At 38.4% G+C, this 20,698-nt stretch overlaps 1 protein-coding gene across 4 annotated transcripts in view; it reads right to left on the bottom strand.

The window, feature by feature from the left end:
• UBE2E1 (ubiquitin conjugating enzyme E2 E1) overlaps positions 1–20,698 on the bottom strand; it is a 45,425-nt gene that overhangs the window by 19,581 nt on the left and 5,146 nt on the right. The gene's annotated exons all lie outside the window — the stretch shown is intronic.

Below are 20,698 nucleotides of genomic sequence, written 5' to 3'. Positions count from 1 at the left end.
TTCTGGTGCAATCCAAGAAATACACAAAAAAGGGTCTAAAATACACATTTCTTCATTGGATGGTGGTAAAATTGAATTGGTAAAAATTCTAGCAAGAGGTTTTCTATTGTACAGGCAGAAGGAGGAGAGCACACCTCACAGAAACATGCACGTGTCTTAGAGACAGAGAACAGCATACATTTTCTAACCTTTTAACCTCAGTATCCTTGCAAGTTATACTTTGAAGCAAGAGTGACAAGATTAGGCGTATGTTTTGAGAGCTGAGCCTTGCTTTTGTTATGCTATAACCATTTCCATAATGCCAAGGAAACTGCAGAACTGACACAGAGATAGATGAGCAGTTTGCACCTAATATTACACTATTAAGTTTCTGAACACTAACTGAACACGTTGCTTCTAATTAGGCACAAATATGAAAACAGCATAATAGCACACAGTGGTATGGCAAAACACCTGGAAGAACTGCCAGCCTTAATACTCATGCTTGATGCAATTTTCCATACATAACAACATAAGAGAAATAAATCTCCCACTAGCTACAAATTGCAGGGTTTTCAGGTATGAAGGTAGGGAAAATATCTCTAAGCACAAAGAAAAGTGATTTGTTTCCAGTCACCTCCGATTCATTCACTTTGATTTTTCTTATTAAAAGGCATTTCAAGTATTTCTTGTAGCAAAATAAAGATGTTCAAACAGCAATACATTTACAATGTAAATATATTTACACTATTTACACTATGTTGGAAAATTTCTCATCCACTCTAGATAACCCCACCTGAACTTTCAAGATAAAATAATAAGCAGGTATTGCTTCATTTAAGTTTCTATGTCAAGACCTCAGTTCAGAAAGGCCAGTAAATAAAACTCTTAGAGTACACTCAAAAGGCCTTCTCAAAAAATTAGTGAGAACAGACAATTTCCAAAGGCAGCTGACATTCCCATCATTAAAAGTGATTATCCTATTTTTTTAAAAAAATATATTGGGGTTTTAATCAAATGTAGCTACAAGTTATGATGAGCCAACTTTTTTTCAAATTAAGGTAAAAAAGCTGAAAATAACTCTCCTCTGATGAGTTTGTAACCATCAGAAGAGTAGACATCCCCATGATGGTATCATTAACAGATTAGTAAACAAACCAATATTAGTATGATTTTTTTAGATCACTCTACATAAATATACACAAAACACATGGAACTTTCAAGCCATGAGTTAATGATACTACAAACTTGAAACCTGATCAGGTAAAGTCAACCTTAAGCACTGAAGTGAAACACCAAAGTGAGTCCTTATTTTGTGCTTTAAGACTCAATTCACTGAGAGACATACTAATTTGACAAAAACATAACAGAAAATAGTTTTAGAAATTACTCTTAATAGTGTTCTTTTATATATATACACACACATATATATATGTGTGTGTTTCATACAACACAAATCTTTTTACAACTTGACTTACAAAGGTTTTTTTTTCTAAACCCATTTTTCCTCCTATAGAACAAAGTTAAAGTTCAGTTCACACATTCGTATACTAGAGATAGTATTACTCCAAAGATTTTGATAACAGGTCAAGTGCAAATTTTATCTAGTAGCTTATCAAAAGAAATACAGATCCATCAGGCTGGATCTGATCTGAAGTCCACCTAGTTTAACACCTCGTATCTCACTGGCTTCCAGTGTCAAATAGGTCAGAGATGGGCATCAGAAGGTTTCTGCCAAGTTTTCTGTTTTCCTCTACCATAACAACATCCCCAGCGGTCACTGCTTGAGCCTCAACACCAGGCACCCATGTTTCCTTTCTGAAATCACTATTATGAATCAGCTGCAGTAATTCTGTCTGATTTTGCCCCCCGTAGAAGCTTGAGACTTTTTGAGGCTTAATTCCTGTTTTCAGTAATGTAATACAGCACGGAACTCCTATGCCCCATTTTGTTCTGTAAAAAGTGAACAAATTAAGTTTCACTATCTTTTAATCTCATTCCATATGCCTTTGTTCTTGTCTTAGAAGGGGGAAAACCGTTCCTCTATTTTCTCTTGAGGTTAAAAAAATGAGGAAAAAGGCTCAGGCTCCTCAGGGAAGAGGTCACAGCACCAAGTCTGATAGGGTTCAAGAAGTGTTTGGAAAACATTGTTGCACATGGTGTCATCCTTGAGGATGGAGCTTTGCAGGGCCAGGAGTTGGACTTGATGATCCTTGTGGGTTCCTTCCAACTCAGTATATTCTGTGATTCTGTAAATGCTATGTTTGTTGGTTTGGTTTTTCAGGGTTTTTTTTAAGGAAGCAATCCTTGTGTCCTCACATGAGAAGTTCCTCCAGTTCCTTTTTTTAAATAAATTCCATCTTTCCTCTCCAAAATCTGCTTACTCTTCCAATACACTCTTTTAGATAAAGTGGACAGCATTCCACAGAAGCTGATAGATGAGCCATTACTCTGTATGTATTTGAATTTAGCTTTTTTCTCATTCACACGATCCTTTTTTCAAAATGGGAAAACTTATCACCATAGGTGACAATACCTCTAGTGAGCACTAGGCCAGGAAAGAGTAAGTTTCTTTCCCTACTTCAAAGTTTGTGGCAAACCACTCATTGTTAAAGGTCTATCCTGTGAGCATACATTTGTTAAGCCTCTTTCTAAAAGCAAGTACTTCTCTATCAGTCTGGGCTAGCTGAAGTCAATGACAAAATTCTATCAAGTTCAACAGAACTAATTCATATGCAATGCAGGGCACAGCGATCTCTTGGGAATCCAGCACAGTCCCCCAATCAAAATCAGCAGCAACTGCAAAAGCCAGATCACTGCAGAGCACTTGGATTGGGAGGCTGCCTCATCACACTTAGCCCAGTCAGTAATTATGGCATTCCTAATTCCCACTGTCAGCAAAGAACACTTTTGAAAGCATCCTTGTGGCACCTGCATCCCATGAAAATACAAAATACTGTATTTTTTATGGAAGACAAAAAGTTTGTTATCAATCAATGTTGCTGCTGGGCATCTTCAAAACAAGAAACAAGCTTTGCTTCTGTCATTAAACTGACACTAGTTTATAAACAATTACAGAAGAGCAGAACCTTATAAGGAAAGCACAGAGCTTTACAGAGAACTGAACTCCTCTGCAGGAAAAATTTTAAGGTTCTTTTGTTTAAAAATTTTTGTATTAATTCAAGTTACCCTTCCTACACTCCCAATATGAGAATTTGGAGGCCAAGAGTATTTTGACCAAAGCCTAGGTATTTCTGTTTCTATTAGTTTTTGCTCAACAACCTTTTTCTTTTCTCTCTGAATCTACAGATGTGGGTTTGTGTTGGGTTTTTCTGTTATGTGGTTTTGGGTTTGGGTTTTTTTGGAGGGGTTTGTTGTGTTGTTTTTTTAAATCTTTAGCATATCAAGATATTTCTCCTCCCTAGTCCCAACATGTAGAAACTGTGTAGTTTAAAGTCCTGCTGAGATTTGCAGGCACAAATGTCAACTATAATAGTCTAGCCTTTTAATATATTTCCTTCTTCACTCCTGATATTTTTACACTCTGTGGAATTAATTCTGTAACCTGAAGTGCCACTTATTAAAAAGCCAAGCCATGGTAAAGAGCTTGCTACCATCATCACTTCCTTTACAGAAATATAGTGATTTCACTCATTACAGCACACTCAAGTTTAATCAACACCCTGGCTTCTGCTCTGTGTAAGTATTAATCATTTATAAGTTCCTGGATTCTATTGCTCACTTTGTAGGTCATTTCCGTAGGCATTCCCTTGCAACCCGATCAGACACGATGCATAAAATTAATTTCTGGGATGACCTGATATGGAAGGGGATGTGGAAAAGGAGCATGAAAAGGGATGACATCAGTAAGGGGTGAGGATTTCTGGTCCCAAAGAGATACAAGACAGGTGTGCACATGTGTATGTGGAAGGAGCAAAAAACACTCTTTGTGCAAGCCAGGACTGAACAAAGATTTCAATGCAATGCTCAGAATTAAAGCAGATTTCAGTCCATAAGCAAGTTTAATTGGAAGAAACAAACAACTCTCCCCCAGCCCCAAAAATCCCTCCACGATGCTCTTCTGGTACAACATCTCAAGGTATCTTGCTTAAACCTAGGAGCATGAGTTTAGTACTGCTCCCAAATCACCATAATGAATAACACTGACTCTGAACACTGATGGTAGCCACATGTCTGCCCAAATCTATTTCAAATTCCGTTATGTTCTTGGCCTCAATAATCTCCTATGACAGTACATTCCAGAGACTAATTATATGTGTGAAATACACATATAATACCTTCCTTTTATTGCTCTTCTATTTGCCATCTTTGATTTCAATAGAACATCTCTCTTGGTTCTTCTGTTATGAGAAAAAGAAAACAGATGTTTCTAATTTATTTTCTCTTACACTAGAATTCAGTGCAGCATGAAGTTAGCAGTTAAATGACTGAAGTATTTCATCCTGATTGTGTTCTTCCAGACAGAGTAAACGTCTGTTCTTACAGACTAAACTTACCTACCTACTAAGAGAATCAGAGAAAGAGGAGCAAGGAAGTTAAGAAATTCAAACCTATGAACTTTAGGCAACAGGTTTATGACAGAAAATGAGAAATCAAATACCAAAAGCATTAAAAATGCTCCCCTATTCAATGCTGGTATGTCTATATTTGGGAAAAAGCTAAACCAAACAAACGACCCCAATGAACCACAAACTAACCAAATGAAATAGAATGTGTATGGCTGACATACATGCTAGTGAAGGAGAGGGACAATTAAAAAGGCAAAAGAACAGAACTTTATATGTAACATCACCCAAACCTCTGGTATCACACATACTCAGCATGCTATTTTAAATCTCACTGTAGAAGCAATTAGTCAACAGTAGCAGCTTCCTTTGTGAGCATAAGCAAGTTCTCAGGTGCCATCATCATGGTCATGGATGAACAGCTTAACAAGGGATCAATGCCACCATTTTGCAATGACACTTCTGGTCACTTGCAGGAAGGGTGTATATCAGTATTTGTGTGTAACTACCATTATCTGGGTGTAAGCTGCATCAAACAAAAGCATGGCTTCAACCAAAACACTTAATTAACTAGGGATGTCCATGTAGAAGCAATGAATTTGTAAAAGCTAGTGGAAGTAGATTTCAGAGGGAACACACCAGACTGCAGACTCATGACATTGGTGTTAAAACTTCAGTGGAAATCTTGCTTGATTTAATTATTGCAGGATAGGAAACGACAATTCAGAGAAATTACAGAGCTTTTATGTTACTTCAGCTATAGGACTGATCCTTAAATACAAAGGCTGCCTGCTCTTAGACCCACTACCAGCCTGCACTGTGTCTTACTATACCCAATTCCAACTTTCCTTACTTATTTTAATGGAAACAACACTGCAGTTGAGGAAAAATACACACTTCAATGATTCATTCTGGAGGATGATGGGACCTTTGTTCTTTACACTGGATTCATTAGCATACATTTGATACACGTGAAAAAGCCTCACCTATATTGCCCAGCTTTGAGGACTTGAAAACAAATTTCTGGAGCAGAGAAACTCTTGTTGACAATATATATAATTCGGATCAGATTTTTTTTTAGGTGTATTTTTAACAGTGAAACAGATAATAAATAAGTAAAGTGTTCTGTTACAGCTAGGAAGTTCATTGCTCTAAGTCAAAACACTGTAAAGACTGGAAGAAAGCCACTAGTCAGCTATGATTAGCCAAGGGCACAAGAGCACAATTAGTTCTTACTTGATGACAGGACCAGATACAGAAAGGAAACCCATGTGGGTGATACACAAAATGAGATGTCCTGATTGAGTACAACAACATTCAGATTGAATTTTCAAAAAATGTCATACATCTTTTAACAAACTTGTGTGCTAATGGTCCTTTTATATCTAGCTCTGATCATACAGACACTATTTCATGTGTAAAATTGGAGTACACAAAACGTCTATAACCCCAGAGCTGCACTCACTCTCTTCAGTGATGTGATCACACATACTCCCATAGGGTATTCCATTACAGAGGATCTAGAATTGTATTATAATTTTTGCTACAAAACGACAAGAATATACATTATGGCAGCACTGATCCCTCTCTGTCATGAAAAAAAGTTTACCCTTTATCCCACTGGTATTAACTGGCAAGTCAGTGTTACCCTTAGAGTCTGTTTTGCACACCCCTCCTAAGAGACTTTTCTATGTGTGCTTCTTCTCCTGGGTGATGCAATGTTTGCAGTTTTTATAAAAACACATACTCTGTCAACTTCTACTGGTCAAATTAAATGCTGAAGAAAAGGAAAACTTCCACGGCATTGTGGTAAGTGAATGGAAAATATGTGTTTGCACACACATACATGCTTTAAATACACTGCTGACAAAAAGCAGATCTGATTCAACACTGTTCCCTAGAGCTGTTGTCCCAGATAGCATTGAACAGTTTTAAAATGTGCAAATTACTATGAATTACCTCAAAATTTGCAAAGTGAAATGGCGGGCAAAATAAAAATCAAGCTAAAATTTACTTCATCATTTCAAAGTTGAAGTCTGGTAGTGGTTCAGTCTTCTTGAACAATTCAACTACTGCAAAACACATATTGAGAGGCACCATTTAGTCTTCCTTACTGTAAGGGATTTACTTTTAACTGCTGGCAAAAGCCAAGTACATGTTCCCCTCCTGAGCATCTTTTAATCTTCATAGTTTCTGTTCCTTTAATCCATGTAGAACAGACCCCCACCAAGTAGGTATGTCTCCCCAGGCCAGGTTACAGAGGGAAGGCAGCTCTGGTACAGTGCCAACTGAGTTCAGGTATATTTCTGAAAAGACCAGAAAGCAAGATTTAAGCTGTGCAAGCTCCAATTAAAGCAGAAAACCAGCTTAAACGAAGAAAAAGTCTACCTATTAAAAAACTTCTTAGCAGCTGTGACCAGCATGGATGAGAAATGGTGAGAGAGGTTGCCCAGTGGCTGTTGTGCTGGTTTCACACACTTTTCCCACTAGGGCAAAGAATGATTAAGAGACTCACCATCTCAGTGAGTACTCTTTGTGGAAAGTCAGACCCTTAAATGTACCCATGTCATAATTTTACTCCTATGAGACATGGTGTTCTACTACATACTTAAAGACATACAGAAAGAATCAAAGACATAGCATAATTTAAGCCCTTGTTTTCTTCAGTACTACTTGTAAAGAGAAACATAAGAGAAGTCACCTTTCATAGCCCTGTGAGTGTGCTGAGGATGCACGTGGGCCTGACTGCCCACAGGCATGCAAGTACTAAAGAAGAGGAGTTAAACAGACCTCCCCTCATCCAGATCAATGTCTTACTGCACATAAATTTATCTTCTTCCTTTGTCTGCTCTATGCCCACTAGGTCTGCAACTCCTGAAGTCTCCTAAAACCAGAGGAATTTAACAGCAAAAGCAATGTAAAGGAAAGACAAAATCCCCAATCCTCCCACCAAAAAACACCCCAGCATTGCATGTGCTTCCTATCTTTTCTTATCCTGAGAAACAGAATAATTAGTAAGGAAGCAATGTGAATCTGTGCATAGCATTACCTTTTTTTTTAAACAGTCTGTATGTTTGCTTTTCATTAGCTCTCTGTGGTGGCAAAACTATAAATGTAAGAGTTAGAGACATAAAGGGAAAAAATAAAGTAGCCAATAGCAAAGATTTCAAATACACTTACTCAACCACAGTTTGTTTTACAGCTGCTTTACATAACAATAAAAATGTAATATACCATGGACTTTTGGCAGAGTGTAGAGAGGCAGCATCAAATGGCAATAACGGAGTAAGCACAAATGATCTCTTTGGAATAATTAAGTAATTTTAATACGATCATTATGTCCAACAAGTAATGGGCCCAAAGAGACAGAAAGGTCAAAAGTGTGAGTTTCTCAGCACTGACCAGAGATCACATTTATAACCCTTTGGAAGAGAGGATACCTTCATAATCATATTATATAACCCTTACTAGAAAACAACTCTATTTAGCACACTAAACAAAAATAGAGATCTTTCCTTCAGATGCCAAAGGCAAGAATGCTTTCTCTCAACCAGTTGTCTCAGCATAATTAATAAATAAATAAATAAGGGCAAAAAAATGCTTACCCTCTGTGCATAACCAGCTGAGAAAATCACTGCCTATACATAAAACAGTGAAGTGCTCACACAGTTCAGTAAACAGTCTGGCACTTTAAAGAAAAAAATGGGTAAATAATACATACTGTACATTAAACTCTACAGAACTGTTTTAGCGACCTTGAACTCTAGTAATATAAGCAGGGACATGCAAACCCACTTATTTCTGGACACAGTTCATTCACTATCTCCAGCAAGGACTGAAATTTAACACTGGACCCAGTGTGTCATTAGGATTTGACACATTATCTTTCAGGAAAGCCAGTCTAAGCAAACATTATATTTCCATTACTTTAACACCAAAAAAAAAAAAAAAAAAAAAGAGATTCTCCCTCTGAAAAGAAATCATTTGCTAAGACAGCAACTAAATGACTTTCCAGGTGTGACATTTAATGTGTACATGAGAGGAGGGTTAGTAAAAATACTGAGCAAAGAACTTTTCATTTGCCTGGCACACAGTTGTCTGCTGTGTAAATGCTCACACAGGCTCACCTTCTGCACAGCCATATGCCCTCATAACTCCAAAGTGAAGTTTAGATGTATCCTCTTGACTAGAAACCTTTCATGCTAATAAAATACTTTCCCAATGACCAAGGAATAATACATAAAGAAAGATAACAAATTTCAATTTCTATGTTACCTTGCACTCAGGATTATCCCATTTGCCCATTTAAGCACTTTAAAAACACTTTCCTCTTTCCTTTTCATCAAGCTACTCTGATTCATGACCCAGATACTTTAGCAATTAAAAAAAAAAAAAAAACAACCAAACTGTATTCAGTAGTTTAGCTGATCACTGCTACTTCATTTGCAAGTAAATTAATAAAACAGGAATGGTTATGTCTGCATATTTTTTAATTCCTAACAGACATTTTCTTTCTGTCAACAGGACAACCTTGCCTTTTCAGTTCTCTGTAGGCATGGGTGTCAGACTTTGACAGATATAAGTGCTGAAGGATCAGTGCAGCCACCAGGGAAGAGAAGGCCCCAGAACATGCTCAGCTCAGAAGGATAAGGAAGCAGGAGACACTACCACTGTTCTTTACAGGGCTGAGATGGCTTGCAGAAAGAGGCACAACTCCAGAGGCCAGAACAGGCACTCTAGCTCTTTCTTCCAGGGCTTACACCACACTGGTGATTTGGACCACACTGGATTGTGATGAAGGAAAGGAAAACCTAGAAGAAAAGCACAGAGATTGCTCTGTCTCTGCAAGAGACGCTAAGATTTACTGCTGGAAAGGGACCTGGCAATATACTTTTCTTCTCTCTTTTTTCCTGATTTTAAGAGTTACATCTAATCCCACCCTATATTTTCATTCTTTCCTAGTATGCCATAGTTCAGCCATCAACTACAGCTCCATCCTTTTTTTCCTCATTTGTTCTGAATCACTGAAGACTGTTGCAAACAGAACAGAATTCAGTAGGTAAAAGATAGCTGTCCTTCCCAGAGCCAAATCTAAATCAGCACTCCAACCTTACCTCTCTAAGGGCAGCTGTGAATCACTAACAAATCTCACCCAGCTGTTCAGCCAGCCACCAGAGAGGTCACAGCACATCCCCACTTACCCACAGCCCTTCACTCTCCTGCCACCACTTAGAGCTGGACCCTGCCACCTTGTTGTATCCCCACCACAGTGTTACCACACAAGCCTCTACTACCCAGTCCCTACTTTCCAGTCTTTCCTGACAAATCCAGTACTAGTTAATAAACACGTCCTAAATGACTAGTTCTGTGCTACTCAGCATGCAGTGAAATGTGCACCTGAACAATCCAAATGCTGAATGATTTGTCTGGACTTGACATTTCCTCATAAGTAAGACTCTTCTATGAAATACAAGGCAAAATCCTTGAAACACAATGCAGAAAGTAGAGACTGCACAGTCTACGGGGTTAGAAAATTTGCATTTTCTGCGGGAAAAACAATGTACAAGACATAGCTAATACATTACAGAACCTCATATGTAACATAGTATTTATAGCCATTAAGAGTACACACACTGAATACTAAGTACTTGAAACCAGAATGTCTCAACACATGTAATAGCCATGCATTTTAACTTGTATTTCCCTAACAAATAGTTACAGTCCTCCTAGATACTGAGGTGGAAGGTGAAGTAGGAGCACAAAGACAGCAAAGAAAGAGATTAGCTGTTGGACAGCTTCATTATTTCTCTGCCACTTCCAGGAAGAAAAAAGCCCCCAACACTAATATATCTCAAAATACACTATCCTATTACAAAGTAGTGTATCACAAAGTAACAGCTGTGATAACCTTGGTGTGCATAAAACCAGAAAATAATCAAATCACATATTCAAGATAATACAACAGCTGCTGAATAAAACAACTCACTTATTTACCTCTATCAGATAAGGGGGGAAAAAATTGCAATTTTGCAACATAAGCATAACTTTTTTGGGGAAGAGAGGATAGGGTGACACCTACAAGCCCAAAGACTAAACCTACTTTATTAATAAAGAACATTTAAACATAGATGGAAATTTACATACCACTTTGCCAAGACCAACAAAAATTAAGGAAGTGCTTTACTCTGAAAAGTTTACAATCTAAATTCAGCAACACAAATGCATGAAGGTTAATCCTTCACAAAAGCAAGGAGAAGTGGCTAAGTGACAGGAAACAAGAGCTCGCTTTAAATGGCAAAGCATAAAAAGAAGAGAGGCAAGAAGGGCAGAAGTTGAACATTTTCTGTGGCTAAAAGCCATGTCAATTGGAACAAGGAAATAGAAAAGAGCCTGAAGTTAGTGGAGTGGAATGAGGGACAATGGGGTGGGGGAAGGAGGTCATTTTGTGGGTATTCCACACAGAACATAAAAAACCATTTGGGGTCATTTAACTCAGCCCCTTACTCCTGGCAGTGGTAAGAGCCTACTCCTCAGAATAGGTGATGGTGGATACTCTCTGCAGTCCATTCCCTTTGTGCTCCCTCAGAATCCACAGCCACTGGACTAGGGGTGCTAAAGGCTACTTGCCTGACTTTTCTCTTTGTATCTGTTCCTAGACCTGTTGCTCATGAATTTGTTCAACCCACCTTTGAACATGCTGATACTATCTGCCTCCACAGCCTCCTGCAGAAGAGTTTCCAGAACCCCACTACCTACTGGGTAGAAGGACTTAAACTGCTCTAAAATGACCTTTAACAGTTTCAGTGACTATGTGTTTCCAGTATTATGGAATTTACTGAATAACAGCTTTTGTCATACTTCTGTTTCAGTTGCTACAAAAACAAGGTGTGCTCCTTTGGGAGATTCAGTTTCACATGGCCTCCAACAAAATTAATTTGCAACTTCCTATCTTAAATACTAGTCTATTTGTTTGGGATTGACTGAGTCATTTGTTTCTCTCTCCATTTTCTGCCCTCTTCCTCCATTTCTCTGCCTGCCTTTCACTCTCTCTGCTTGCTTTCACTTCCTCAGTTCTTTTTTTCCCCACTCCTCACACCTCACTGATGTGCTTCTGGGAGGACATGGCTAAAGAGTCACAAGTGACTCAAGCAGCAGTTCAAGGAGGTCTGCAAAGATACAGTGGGGCACCTGTTACATATATACTTCAAGGTACAGTATGCTGTTCCCACGATAAGATCATATAAGTGCATTCACTTTATTACTAATTTATATTTTATCTCCCAATTTGGGGTGCAAACAATCAGGGCAGCAAAACTATTGCTGCAGCTTGTATGCTTTACTGTTTTAAAAATCTACTCATGCCCAAGAAGAGGGTGGCCCACAGATAGTCCTCCCCATCCACCAAGAGGAAAATGCCCTGTCTTCTGTCCCTTACAGTGCAAGGAGCAGAAAGTGGAGCTAAATTGCTGGTGCAGAAAAAGCATCAGTCTTGTCTCTACTTCCACCTTTGCTGCAACTATTCCAGCAACCAGCACAAAATCACCCCAGTCACCCTGATGGGCCACCTCTCTCTGCTGTCCCTTATAATCTCCATTAATGCTTTACAACCTTGCTACCTTGAATGATTTTATGTCCTTTTCTGCTCCTCATCTGCAACTCACTCATCTCCCAGTCTTACCAACACCTGCAATCTGATTAACCTCACAAGAGGAGTGAGAGGATGGGAAAATTGGAAAGATGCTATTCAAAAGAAAACATTAAGATTTCACTAGAGATTTCAACCCAGGGATGCAGTGAAAGACAAGCAGCAGGGCAGCTGAAGGCCTGGCACTAGTTACATTCAAAACTCCTAGGTCACTCTTGTCACTACTGTACATCTTCCTGCCTGATTTCCTAGGTTACAAGGGTGCTGTTGAAATTCAATTTAAGGTAAGAAGGAAAGCATTACCACAACTTTAATGCAATGGAGAACTCAGTGAGATTCATGATATTTTGAGACTTAGCATAGCTATTTAAAGCCTTCAGTCTTTTCTCTCTCCCACAGTCACCCAAGTGTAAGGAGGCATAAATACTTTTACCATAACTCAAAGCACTACAAAATACAATGAGAATCTCAAATTAAAAATTACCCCATCAAAAAGAAAGCTAGACAATTCTCATTGATAAATAACTTACAAGGAAGACACTAACTATAAAGGATTGTATGCATCACCTAATTTACTTCCTTTAAAAAGATTACTAAGACATATAGAAAACTGTGCAAATACAGTATTACAACTATCTGATTGATCAGAAACTCCTGATAAAATGACCTTGTGTAGTATACTACAGTATTGACCTAATTTCTTTAAAACGGTGTTATTACAACTGTGTACATTTTAGTCATCTTTCAAAACCTTCTGCAGCAGCTAAACACTGCTTTAATGAAATAAATTGCACTTTCTCCACCATTTATAGGCCACTTCTCAGAGCTGCTACACTTGTTCAGAATATAAAATAACACACTGAAACTTTCTAGAAGTTGTCCACTTGAGAACTGCAAATATATGAAATCCTTAACAGTCATAACCTAAATTAACACCTTAAAACGTCAGTGAAGATATTCAAACTGCATCTAAAACCTTTGAGACAATTACCCTGGCAGTCTTCTTTGTAGAACAATCACTGTCTCAAATAAATCTGACAAAGTTCTTAGACTGTATAAGAATTAGGTTTTTTTAATGAATTCTCCAATTGTGAAAAGACACTTTTGATTTCAGAATTAATTTTAATGTCTGGGGGCCTTTTCACTCCTGTGTGCAACTCCTGTGTGATCCCAGGCATCAAAAGAAAACACAGCAAGACCCCTCTCCTGATTTCTCCCAGCAAAACACTGGGATTAGCACACTGACCAAAATATTGCTCAGATACCCACAGCAGAAAAAGCATTAAATATTAGCAGTCCACCTGCTCCAGAAAGCTCCTCCCCATTTTGCTTTTACAATTCTTTGTACCAGATCAAAATTCTCTGCGTTTCCAGCAAGCCCATCAGCTCCAGAGGGAGAGATGAGCAATCTTTTTAAACAGTCATTTACACTGATACAAAGTACAATACATATCTACTAACATGCTTATCTGATTAGGTCCCCACTCCCTTTTGACTCTAAAAGTTGAAGCTCTCGAAGGAATTGAGACGTAAACTCCACACTGATTCACAGAAACACAGAAGCAAAGAAATCTAACAGGACTCTACATCATTAACCATACAGCCGCTTTAATCCAATTACTTTGTATTTTCTCTTAAACAAATGAACTGCCAAAACTTGGCCTGGACCCAGTTGTCAAAACAGCTCAATTTCATCTTACCTGATCCATATTTTCAGATGTGGAACTATGGAAGACACTGGAGGGAGTGAGGAGATTCAAACACCACATCTGCCCTGAGCTACATGAGTCTGCATGCCCCACTCTCCTTTTCTCCCCCAGCTTCCTTCCCCCAGAGTCCAGGTTAATAAAGAGCACTGCAAATTGGATATTGAAGTTAAGCATCCAGCTCTACAACATCTCCTTGTAATGTCAATTAGCCCCTTACACACAGAAAATATGTATTAAATGCATGGTTGCAACCATTACACTTTCCCCAAATGCCTTGGAATTTTAATTGCCTGTTGCTGAAATTTGCAAATTGGCATGAGAGACAAGAAAACCCCTCTGAATTCTTGAGCACACAGTGCTTATTTTGACAGTTGTAGTTTATTTATAGTACTTGACAATACATGTTCTCTCCTCGGTTTTGTAACATAATGAAGAGAGCATTCAGACCTCCACTATTAAGCCTCAGAGGGAAAAATAAGTATAAATTTATTTCATTCAAATAAATGTACAGATTGGCAAGATTTTACTTATAATGACTAAATTGCATCATTAATTTAACTTAGTTTGAAGCACTTTGTTTTGAGGAGAAAGCATAGCCCTTAACTTTGAGCATGGTGTGTGCCTGCACAGGTGTGCAGTAATCTCTTAACCCATTCACATGAAATGGAATCCTTTTTTTAGTACATTAAATGCTTCTGAAAAGGTGCTGCATGGAAGGCTGGTCTGTCATGTACAATTACAGAAGAGTGCAGGCAGAGGCTGCAGAAGTTTCACTACACACAAACTCACTGATAGCCTTAATCTGATGTACTGGTGCAGGTGAAGTCCGTCTCCATCCCAACACTGCCCCCTCCAGCAGCGGGACCAAAGCGAACGTGTGCCAGACACAATGACACCGGCTCTCAAACCAACCTGTCCTTCAGAAACCACAAGGCTCTGGCAACCTGCTCTCGCTGAAATCTTCAAACACAAACCCATCCTCCCTGATCCCCTAGACAAGCCACTTACCCAAGGGTAATTTTGTCTTCATATAAAGAGGCAAGATAGATTCAAGCCCCAAAGTATAAACAGCACACATACATTGTTTCCCATTTAAATCTATGAAGTATCATGCACATACAGTGTACATTTCTTAAAACAAAACCAGACATATAAACTGCTACTATACACATATCCAATATAAAAATCTAGACAAGCAGCACTGGAAATACAACTGAAAAACCAAACAAGACTGTGTAACCAAGAGGATTTATAAGAATTTGTCAGATAAAACATATATGCAGCATCATAAACACAGTTACACAATGCCCTCCAAGGGCAGCAAAACTGAAAGTCAAATAATAAAATTAAGTGATATACAAAGGAGGGTGCACAGAAGGGATTTCAATCCTCTTTGTTCTTAGCCATGATACAATTTCACAGCCGCTCTCAAGATTCATCGTTTCCATGTTTGGCATGCAAGAGCACAGAACGCAGTTCATTTGGGAATTACCGAGCCAGGACGTGCAAAGCAAAATCTACCACAGCATCAGCCAGCTCCTGCCACAGTGTCCAAACAGCCTGGCCATCAAAACATTTCTGACAGTTAAAAAAAAAACAGAAGTGGCTTCAGAAAAGTTAATTCCTGTAATATTAACTAATCGATCCTCAGCAAAGGAACTGCTCCTGTGCAGCCTTTGTCTGAGTACATCAGGCAGGGGACTTTGCCTGCAGGAGCTGCTACCTCCACAGACTTAAATTCAGCCAGTGTAGAAATGTATTATTTTTATGGTTTGCAAGCTAGACCATACACAGCTGCAGAGGATCTCTAAATTAGTTAATACACCATTTCAAAAGGAAGAGTTATTTCTCCAGGGATCATGTGCCAAACAAAGCAAGGAGGGAATGCTGAACCGCTGGTAGTTTATATGACAAAAGATATTTTTCAACTACATGCAGCACTAATTATGTAGGTCCTTCCTATCCTACATCTGGAAACTTATCACAGAAAACACTCACATTTTCAACTCAATATGAGGTGAAAAAAGAAAAAAAAGACTTCTAATACCACTTTTGTAAGCTGATAATTTCACTTTCTTTAAAGGTGACAATATTTTTTTTATTTCTACAAGGAAGCAAAAGCTGGCATTTGTGTCATTCCTGACCTAATAATTTGACTGGGGACACTAAGGAAAAAAGTCATAATGAAATTAAACTTAGAAAATTTAAAACCGGAAAGTTGATGCTATAGAATACAATACTGCTCAGGAAGGGCTATTTCACATATGAAAATAACAAAACCAACACTGATGTTAGAGTTAAACAGTGACAATCCATCCTTAAATAATATGCTAGATTTAAAAGCAAAAGCACTTAAAGCATTATTGGAGTTGAAAGTATTGAAAAAATACATTTGCAAAAAATTACAAGCACCATAAAAAACAAATGTAAGCAAGACAAATGCCAGACCTGCATGGTATGTAGATGAAATATATTAATTATAATATGAAACTGTTGAGTTCAAAACTGCCTTTGAGCCACACATTTTATGCAGACTTCTCTCAAGCCAAGAAATCTTAATTCCACACTGCAAAGTTTTGAAAACTATTAATATTCCATACGTTGTAAGGGAGAGCACTTCTCCCCACCATCTTTACTGAGACACATATTTATTAAGTGCTGACAGTTAACTTTCACGAGACTCTCAAGGAGATCTGGTCCTTATTCTGCAAATTGACAAAAACTGGGCTGAAGGTGCCAAAAAACACAACAGTATTTTATTATTATTTAAATAATGAATTGGTGATAGCATTTTACTCTGAGGCAATGGAAAGCCCTGCAGGCAAATGCCTCCTTCAACAAAGGTTTGAAAATTATTTTTGTTTAAATAACAGCTGGTCTCGCCTATATGGACTTAAATGAGCCATGTGGAGACAAACTTGTTTCAGTTTAGCTAAGATAGATTAAAAAACATTAATTCCAGTTAATATCCATTTTGGTCCATCTACACAGATGGGAAAAATAACATTAAATTACCATGCTTACATACAGTCAATACCAGACACCCAATAAAGCACAAATTCAAAGCCCTGCTCATAATGCAACTGATGCACACAGTTCCAGCAGAACAGCTCAGCTGCAAGTTAGCTTGAAACAAAAGAAATTTACATTAATTTCTCCACTTTGCCAAGGACTTCCTGTGTGACTTTACACAAGTCACTTGTTTTTTGTGGGCTGTAACTCCCCGCCCCTAAAAATGGGGAAAACCACTTGTTCCATAACCTCACATCAATAAGCAGATCTACCATGAAGAGATGCTTAGATGCAGAGGTTGAATAAATTACACAAAAGGAATAAAGAGTACTTAAAGCTTGAATTAACTTCTCTTAAAGCTTTGGACACCTCATCACTGAGACAGAAGGTCTCAGACAAAGCTTCTGCACAACACTTCTAAGAGTTACCAGCAAACAAAAGTCAGGACTGCATACATAGCAAGACAGAACTGTATTTTGACATCTGCAGACCCAAAGCAAAGGCATGACACCTCCTCTGCCACTAGCAGATATGACAGACCAAAAGTAAGAAGTTTCTAGTTACCTTCTTTGAGCTCTAAAACTGGAGTTAAACTCTCTGATATAAAACAAGAGGAAGAGATCACCAGATACAATCTCAAAAGATTTTAAACACTTTAGGTCCAAACAGTCCTTCCCCAATTCGTCTTAACCACTAACCACCTTTTGAACTTGAAAGTCATATTTAACTTTCATAACTCAGTATTAATATCGGGAGTCAAATCATCTTGCAGAAATTAAAGACCTCCAGAGCACTGGCCTACTGAAAATAATGAAGAGGACTAAAATCTATTCAGAAGTAGCTGCTAAACATACATTACACTAGGACAGTCATGAGGACACAGCACTGGTCCCAGCAGGAACCCATGAATTTGCACCATGCATTAAATATATCTTTTTAGACAATGTTTTCAAGTCCAAAAACCTGCGTTTTAAATGCAGGCCAAACAGAGACTGTTTCCACGCACATATTCTGCACCTCTGCACAACTAACTGCACTAGTCTGTGAAAATCAAAATCACAGCCTGAGGAAGGAGACACAGGGAGTATGAGAAATGAACCAGCCAATGACACACAAGCCCAGGTAAATTTTGGGGGACACAGCAAGCTATGAAAAAACCAGAAGCAAGGAGAGGCCCAGCAAGTGCTGAGGAGAGAGGAAGTTCTGGAATAAGCTTCCCCTCATATTACCCACATATGTGTAAAAACCACACAGCCGCTCAATCACAGGGTGTTGAGTGTGCTTGGGGTTTGGGTTTCTTGGTTTTTGTTTTTTAAACAGATGATCTGTGGGTTACATACATGAAAATACAGACATTGAAAGCTACAAAAATAAAAATGAAACATTTATTTTTAATCTATTTTGTTTGAAATGTCAAATGGTTGTCATTATTTGTAATTGCATCTTGCATGTCATGTTTTATAAGAAGAAAAATACCTCATGTAAGATATGGTAAAACAGTTTCTAAAAATCATTCACAACCTCAACCTTTATCTTTCAATATGCAGAGCTACTCTGGGATGTGGTAAATACCTTGAACTGCCATTACTGCAATAAGACTGAAAGAATAACACGATTTTGCAGTGAGGCCAAAAATTAAAGCACAGCCAACCATGAACTTATATCAAATGCCAGACATAAAACAGGGGAAAATACAAACATGGTAGTGGAGGGTGTAAGAACAGATGTCCAGAAAAAGAAAAATGATTATGGTGTTTCCAACATAACACAGGATACAGTTTCGGACAAACATTTTCAAATGTGAAAATGTTGAGGCTTTGGCAATCCCTAAAACTGACAGTACAACAGGTAGTACATGACATCATACATAATGCCCTGAATATGTAAGTTCTAAGATTAAACTTACAGGGAAGAGTGAGATGCCTAAAAGGAGAGGACTGGCCTCTCCTCCAGTGACAAAGTGTCTGTAGAGGCACAAAGGCAACAGAGATATGAGGGGCAGGAGGTCAGAGGAAAGGTTAGAATAAGCAAAGTCATAAAGGCAGGAAATTGAAACTAAGTTCTCAAACTATGTATTTAATACCTCCTTCACAGCATGCCAGTAATGCTCATACGAAAGGAAAAAGTATAAAGCAAAGCAGTGACACTGTTAGCAGGCTTCCCAAGAACAAATTCTGGCAACCTTAAACATCATGCAGCAACCACAGTCTCTCATTTGCTTAATCTCCTCATAGACATAAATTGACTATTTCCATTTTTTTTTTTTTTTTTCACAAGAGGTGAACTTTCCCCACAACTGCACTAGCTGAAACTCATCTCACTGTTGTGGCAACCAGCACCTGCCTGCCTTTTTACAAACCAGCCACTACAGGGAGAAACACCCAGTGCTTGACTGCACAACTGGAGCCTTCCTAGCCATAAGCAGAGCTGCTCTTCTTGGCTCTCAGCACCGTGTTTACAGAAGTAGGATGACTTCACCCCAAGATGAGCAATACCAAAACTCCTTTGGTCACACATACACATACACTAAACCCCTCCACTCACGTTTTCCTACCTATCAACATATTAAAAGGCAGTAACAACTACACCAGTTCCATGCATTACTTGCAGGAGTTGCCAGCCTTCACTGTCACTCATCAGAAAGCCAAAAGGAATGCAGAATACTTATAACTCCACTATGGATGAAGATTAATCATTGCTATTTGTACTACACGCCAATTTTTACCATTAGAAACATTTGTAAAGGCTGAAATAACACAAACTTACTATGTGGGCCTTGAAACATGTTATCTTCAATGGTCTATGTAATTAAAAAAGAAAAACTAAAACTATACTGTATTTTGCTGAGCAGTCTTCTAATTCATCTTTACCTGTGAATGAATCTAATTAAAACAAGGACAAATTAGGGTTCTAGTATCATTTACACAAACCTTCAGAAGAAACACACAATCTGATATACTCATATACTATCACAGCTTTTGGATAGACTTGCAAAGCTCAGCCTGAAGTCCCAGCACCTTGACCATCCAGAAAATTAGTGTTTCTGCCTAGTTTCAAACTAACAGAAGCACACTCAGTTTTCTAGAGAGCAAGCAACAGTGTCTGAGATGTGCTTCTGTGTTTCTTTCCCATGAAAATCAGATTAAAGTGGGAGGAGGAGGGAAAAGCATGTGGACTTCGTCCTGACACGGAGCTAGGATGCACACGGGACAGACATCTCCAGCCCAAGAACTGGAAATTTTATAATATTCAGGTAAGTCATTACTGTCCCTAAAAAAGTATTGTCACAAATAAAGATTTCAAAACTTACTGGTTATCATCCCAACAACAGCACAAAAATCTTCTTAGTATCAGATTAGATGTCACACATCACATTCAATCTCTCCTTCAATTAATTATGATCCTAGGGACTGGTACTGAAAGGATGGCTCTGGATCTGTCAGGGTAACTCTTGTGCTAATGCCTCCCCACAGACTAACAGTGGCAAAAAGCTTCAATAAAAAGGTTCATGTACATTTGTGGGTGGAAACTCAATACGAAAAAGACCAATTTAAACAGTTATTTATAAACATAATTTTCTCTGATTTCTGCCATAACCAACATCAAAAGACATCAAACCTCAGCTACAGCAAGAGGGTGGGAACAAGAGTTATGTGTTGGCAACTACAGCAAACACAGACCAGACCAAAAGCCTCTTTCCTCTTGGACGAGCAAGTATAACTAAAGATGTTACACTACTACTGCCTCCTCTCCAAATGCAAAGAGGTCCAGCGACACCATGCAATGAAACAAATCAACCTGCCAGAGGTTTTAAAAAAACAATGTAA

The sequence above is a fragment of the Melospiza melodia genome, chromosome 1 (genome assembly GCF_035770615.1).
Source record: "Melospiza melodia melodia isolate bMelMel2 chromosome 1, bMelMel2.pri, whole genome shotgun sequence".
In the NCBI taxonomy this organism is placed as follows: domain Eukaryota; kingdom Metazoa; phylum Chordata; class Aves; order Passeriformes; family Passerellidae; genus Melospiza; species Melospiza melodia.
This window is presented reverse-complemented; position numbering and strand designations above follow the sequence as displayed.